The sequence below is a fragment of the Acipenser ruthenus genome, chromosome 12 (genome assembly GCF_902713425.1).
Source record: "Acipenser ruthenus chromosome 12, fAciRut3.2 maternal haplotype, whole genome shotgun sequence".
NCBI classification, from domain to species: domain Eukaryota; kingdom Metazoa; phylum Chordata; class Actinopteri; order Acipenseriformes; family Acipenseridae; genus Acipenser; species Acipenser ruthenus.
In genome coordinates, this window is record NC_081200.1 from 17,824,656 (window position 1) to 17,831,601 (window position 6,946).

At 38.4% G+C, this 6,946-nt stretch overlaps 1 long non-coding RNA gene across 1 annotated transcript; it reads right to left on the reverse strand.

Annotated features, from left to right (window-relative positions):
• Window positions 1-3,906: 3,906 nt before the first annotated feature.
• LOC117416579 (uncharacterized) lies at window positions 3,907-6,946 on the reverse strand. Its single transcript, XR_004546624.2, has 5 exons — window positions 6,638-6,946; window positions 5,634-5,681; window positions 4,941-5,097; window positions 4,769-4,852; window positions 3,907-4,406 (listed from the first exon to the last, which is right to left on the reverse strand). It is a non-coding gene; the product is annotated as an uncharacterized LOC117416579 (long non-coding RNA).

Sequence of the window (6,946 nt, forward strand, 5' to 3'; positions counted from 1 at the left end):
GGGAACTCAAGCACAATAGAAAGAAAGAAATGCTGATGTACGGGTAAGTAAGCTGGGCTGAGTTGAGTGGGGGGCGGAGGGGGGTGATGCTGGGACGCCAGAATCACCGTCGAGCCCTCTTGAGGTGTTGTGGGCTAGTCGGCGAAACACAGAGGATGGAAGGTGCCCACTTGAAGACCCCAGAGATGTACCCTACTTCGCTCAATCCAGACAGTTGTCATGTTGATGCACTGGGGAGACCACACTGTGGTTGATCCCTGGAGCCAGCATCGCAGCCGTTGTGTGTGCTGATGCGCCAGGGAGGCAAATAAGCTGATCCCTGGAGCCAGCATTACACTTCAGCCATCAACACCAGACAGAAGGAGATCTACATCATCATATGGAAGGAAACTCAAAAGGACAGAGACAAAGATGGATCACATTAGTTTACTGTAAAGCTACGTCTTAGTTGGTGCTTATCTTGGCGAGAGCTGAGTTCAAATCAGCATGGAGTTTTAACATCTACTCTTGTGTAATGGAAATCAAGGCCCTGCAAACCCAAGAGCTCAGCCCCGAAAAGAGTCCCCTCAGTCAGCTGGCCCTGAAGCTCACTGCACTGACCCCCACTAACACTAACCAGCTGCCAATCAGAGTCAACCAAATTATAAAACAAAAACAAAGCATCTTATCTGGAACACTGAGACAATGAAACTAAATCCCAAATAAACTTGATTGCTATCGGGCCCTAAACAGAAACTACACCCTCGCAGAGTATCTCTTCACTGAGATACAAGGCAGAGACAGATCCTGACCAAGTACAGGCTCAGTGACCACAACTTGGCCATAGAAAAAGGTAAACACAAAAAAACCTGGCTACCCAGAGATGAGCTGTGTGGTCACTGTGAGACAGCAGAGGTAGAGACAGACATGCATTTTCTCCTAAATTGCAAAAAATACTCCCAAACGAGGAAAACTTATTTTGAAAAATTTGCCATTTCCCTCCCCCATTTCCCAAAAATGACCAACCCAGTTTACCATTTAAATTACCACGAAAATGTTATTGCTTTATTTATTTATTTTAATCTGTATTTTTCCATACTTTTACTTTTGTCATTGTGCAAAACTTTAGCAATACTGATATGTTTGTTTTTTTTGTACGATGTTGTTACACATGCTATGTACTGTAATTCCTTTGGCAATACTGCTGATAGTCATGCCAATAAAGCACCTTTGAATTTAATTGAGAGAGAGAACCAGAACCTTTAAATTAAAATATAATGTGGTATGGTGCTGTACTAATATAACAAACTGTGTGTGACTATTACTTTATATAAATTGTCATGTTATGCACAAAAGTAAGAATTGGCTTTCTGTGGTGTTTTTTTTCTTTCAAATAGCATATATATTGCGTAATTTATTTTAATTGCAAATATATATATATCCTGCCCACTATTACAGTTTTGTTACAGGATTCATTTGTTTATCTGTAATGTAATCACAGTTTCGTTACAGGATTCATTAGTTTATCTAATGTAATCACAGTTTTACATATAGACTGCCCTAGTTCTCGTGGTTTGGTTTTCATATAACGTCCCAAATTCTGGGCCGATTTGGTTTTTAGATAACGTCCCAAATTCTGGTCCGCTTTGTCTTTCTGAATTCAGCACAGTTTGGTGATATTCTGCACAGAGTTTCAAGGTCATGCACACATAAAAAAGTACACAAGAACTGGATTGTGAATTCATTTAAGTGTAAAGGGCTTGTCACACAACGTTTTTCGTTGTGAAAAATTGAACCTATGGACAGAGCCATACCGATAATTGATGGCGCCCTGTGCGAGATATAAATCCAGCCCCCCTGCCCCCAGCGGAACTTGCAGTCAGCGAATAAAAAAAATAAATAAACAAAGGGGTCAAAATCTTTGTAAATGTCCAATGGAATGCACCAATATAAACGAAACCTAGAGCCTACAAATGTAATTTTATTACCTTCAGTGATGCCATGGTCATAGTTCAGAGATGGCCAATGCAAATTCAATGGATATAATGGCTAGGTTAAACACGTGTTCAATTTCAGCTTTCTGAAACTATGTTGGATTGTTAGTGAACTTGCAAATAAATGACTTACCTGTTTGAAAAATCATACTGTTAGTTGGATGGGAAAATGTTTATTTGCATGTAGATCATTATATTATGTGAAGATTGGAACCCAGTTTTAGGTTACCAATAATCAGTATACTTAATAGTAGAAGATGCTGAACTGGAAAATGCTGCCAATCTCACTGTTGAGTAGATTTTCTCTGGAAAGTTCCCAGCCCAGAATAAATAAAAGGACCCTCACTCTCTAAACTAGGAGGGCTATCCTTGCCTGTTCTTTAGAAATATTATTTGGCTGCAGGATACACTGTAAAAAATATTGTGCCTGCTCTACTTAAAAGAATTGCGGCTACTATTTGCATCAGCTTTAAGTATTACCAACAAGACTGAGTTTTATGTATGCTGTACTTAGCTTTTAGTGTAAAACCAACTTCATTGTATCAGTTCCAGAGTCACTATTGTATGTTTGATTTACTTAAATGTTCTAGTCCAGAACCGTACTTGTAAGTTTGATTTACTTCATTTTTCTGATTAGTTACTTATTATTATTATTATTATTATTATTATTTATTTCTTAGCAGACGCCCTTATCCAGGGCGACTTACAATTGTTACAACATATCACATTATACATTATTTCACAGTATACAGATATCACATTATTTTTTACATACAATTACCCATTTATACAGTTGGGTTATTACTGGAGCAATCTAGGTAAAGTACCTTGCTCAAGGGTACAACAGCAGTGTCCCCCACTGGGGATTGAACCCACAACCCTCCGGTCAAGAGTCCAGTACTTATGAGTACTTATGGTAACCAGGTCCATGAAAAGTATTTTATTTAAGTTGCTAATGTGATTTTTTACGTATATCCTACTCAAAAAGCTGATGCAAATAGTTGCCTCAATTTTCTTTTGTAAATATGACTATTTTGTGAGGCAACAACATATAAGAATATGCATAAAAGTAACAAACACCAGAAAAACCTTCAAACTTCACTTTATTTGACTTTTCTGAAATGTGAACATTTAAAATAAAACACTTCAAGTTTAAAATTGAAATATCAATGTTAAGCCATTTTTCCACTGCAGGATCTGTGAAATTCTGACCAAGGAGCAACTCTTTGCAAAATCAACCACAAGTTGCACATATGTACATTTTATAGCTCACATAAAAAAAGTTCACTTCAAGAATTTAAAATGTTTCTACTGCAAAAGACATTTAACTGATTCCTTTTAACAATCCTAACCACTTCATTACACTTCTTTCCCTGAGAAATGTAAAATGGCGTACAAGGTTGCAATCCTGCAGCGAGAGCTGCCCAGCAGTGTAGTTAAAGGGATAGTTCACTTTTACACCTTATAGTCTGATGGTTCCTTACTCTGAAAGTAGTCCATGGGCTTGGAAAAACTGTAATCCATTGTTCAGAGTTGTTTAAGCCACTACTACAAAACAAAAACAATGGGAGTGAATTAAAGAAAGTTCAATATGTGGCCAAATCACATCAAAATTAACTATACCAACCAAGTCAGAAAGTTTATTTGAGTTGATTTGTCTCTGCAATTTTGAACTTTGTCTAATTGCCCCCATCACTCCCATGTTTTTTTTGTTGTTGTTGTTAGCCGTGGCTAAAGTTAGTAGTGGCTATTTAAACAACTATGAACCATGGATTACAGTTTCTCCAGGCCCATTGACCACTTCAGGGTAAGGAACCATCTGACTATAGGTGTAAAAAAGTGAACTATCCCTTTAAAGAAATAGTTTGTCGACCGTAACATTTGAAAATGAACAAAAAAAAAAAAAAAAAAAAGCAAAGAGAAAAAGTCAATACGTAAGCATTTAATATGTTGAAATCCGTTTTCTCTGGCAGAAATAGCAGACTTGCGTGTTGCAAATTGAACAAATAGCTGTCCATTCAAATAAACTCAGAAGTTCAAGTGGTAAAGTTAACTTTAAGCATTTTAACATTTTGGATTCTGACAAAGGATCTATCATCCAAACACAAAAGCTCCACCTTTGGGTTATATGCTTGCCATTTAGGCGAGTAACTTTCTCCCAAGAGACTGGACCTTGGAGGTGGTTCTCTCTACTTTCTGGAATACCTCAAAGGTATATTTCAGTTCTTAGGGGTAGCTTAGGTTTAATGCGTAGATAAGGCCCATCAAGAAGGTGCATGCCTGTGCTACACTAGAAATACCAGATAGGACCTCGGCTCCTTCAATGGCTATCTCCACATCCACTGGATTGTCGTCATCGGTGGCACCTTTGTTGACCACGACGATCTTGAGGACATGTGTGAGGTCCTCTTGGATGTTGGCGTCCTCTGCATCCTGAGGAGTTAGACCGTAAACTAGATTTACATAGCCAAGGATGTAGTCAAAGTTAAAATGTGATGATATTCAGCGAGGGAGGAGACAGAGTAGGGAGGGAGAAGAGGGAGTTGGAAAGGGGGACAGATAGGGGGTAGAATGAATGGGGAGGGAAAAAGAGAGGGGGTGAGGGAGAAAGGGCAGAGAACAGGGGGGAAGAAAGAAGTAGGGAGAACAAGACAGGAGAGAGAAGAGCGCGAAAGAGCGGAGAGGGAGAGGAAAAGAGGTGGAGGAGAGAAGTGGGAGGGTAAACTAGAGAAGAGGAAGGGAGAAAGAGGAGGGAAGGCAATAGAGAGAAGAGGGAGAGATACATTTTTTTTTACCTGGTATTCTTTGATAAGGTCCTCCACGTTCTCATCGAGGAGGTCACAGATCACGGTTTAACTTCTCTTCTCGACAGTGTTGCTCTGTCACAAAAGGGAATTACATTTTATTTACTACAAGCTGCAAAAATGGCACAAAATATAATTGTACTGTGATGCCATGAGCGCATACCCCATACAGCATTTCCTGGATCCCCTGCAATTTCACCCCTGCAGCACCTCCTTTCTTCTTGAATAAAGACAGTCTTGGCATGTAGCAGTCCAGCTTCTCCATGAAAGTTGATTCTAGCCAGATCGTTGTGATCCTCCTGAATTCCTCCTCACCTTTACTGTAGTTGATTAAGACAGTTTGATATTTAGTTATATTATTGTGAGAATTGGCAGCTATATTTTGCTGTGTGTTCATTGTCAATGACTTCTGTTGATTCTGAAAATGTGAAACTCCTTACAAACACTCTAACCAACTCGTAAAAAAAATGTATGGCAGACAAGGCATTCAGAATGGAATTCCAATTTAAAAATTAGTTGGTTAGGAGTGTTTAAGGTGTTTTATAGATATTTTCCAAATCTATGGAGGTCAGTGGCAATGATGACCCAGCAAAATGTGGCCACCAATTTTTCAAAAAAACAGAAGATATATACACAAAAAACAAATCACAGGGAATCAACCAATAAAGAGAAAATTATAACAGGTCCACATGTCAGAATAAGTAAACTATTAAATGTTTCAAGAATTAAGGGGTATATCATTAAGCTATACAACCAAAAGAGCTTTATCAATTACAGATTGTGGCTTTAAAAACAAAAAAGAGACTGCCTTTTTCAAGATGCAATGAAAACACAATTAATTAATATTTGAACATACCTTCATATGCAAAACAGACACTTCGATGTCCACAGCAACGGGATTCACCTGTTGATATGATTTGATAAGCCTAAAATAAATTGACAAAGCAACAGGAAACTAAATAGCTCCATTCGAATGCGCAAAGTCATCTCCACAGCGATCATACCGCTGCTAGCCAATATCCTACTCTACATCTTCCATTTCATAACCCAAGAAATAACATTTTAAAAGCACATTTGTCTCATGCTTACGTTTGGACAATCTCGTGTGTTGAGAAATACTCGCGCTTAAAAAGCCACCACCTGCGAGACAAGAGCGGTTGGTGGTGGTCTGTCAGCTTGATTTACTCAACGCCCAAGCTAGCACAACCTGATCTCACAGCAAAACGTTATCATGGTAACATTTTCACTAGGCTCTGAAACATTACCTACATAACGTATTCCAGCGTTTTTGCTGCATTAACCACAATGCTTTGCAGGTGAAATTGTGACGTTTTCAAAATGCTTTTTTCAATTGTTTCATTTATACCTTGATGTTTTCAAAACGTATATTCAAATTGTTGCATGTATACCGATTGTTTATTTGATTTAGAACGACCAATCTGTTTGCTTTTAAACCAATTAAATTGTTTGTTTAAAAAAAAGAACACTATTCTATGTCCTTTCATTTTAATTCCATACATGGGCTTGTTGTACTAGTGCTACAATACAGTATTTTTACCATGATAACGTTTTGCTGTGACAGATCAGGTTGGCTAGCAAACTAGCTATCTGCTACTAGCGTTAGCTAACGTACGTTAGGCTACCGTCCTGTAATATGCTAGCTAAGGTTTGCTAACTCGTGTGCACAACCACGTTGACTACTTTGCTAGAAAAGTTGATAATACGGCTGCACACCCATCTAATTTGTGACAGATTCAAACGAAATTGTTTCACAACACAATGAATGAAATGTGTTTATCTGACTAGAAGTATCAAATTAGCAAGGTTAGCTTAGACTTACTCTGATAGTTCGGTCCTTACCTGTTGAAAGACTTCGGTTGTATGCCAGTCCAGAGGTATTTGCCCGGGCTTGCCTCCGTCAGGCGGAGTAAAGAGTTTGAAGACAATTCTGGTCCAATCCCGTGCACGCTCACTCACACGCTCACGCTGCGTGAACCACTGTCCACAAGTAAATGTGACATAATATTTATTAGTAGATGGATGTACTCAAAATTGTTGAGATTATGCAGCCTGATACGTTGAATATTCCCAAATATGATGTTTGAAATGAAAATTAAGTAAGGAACTAGAAATATTCATGTAAATATAGAAACTTAAATTCTTTGTCAA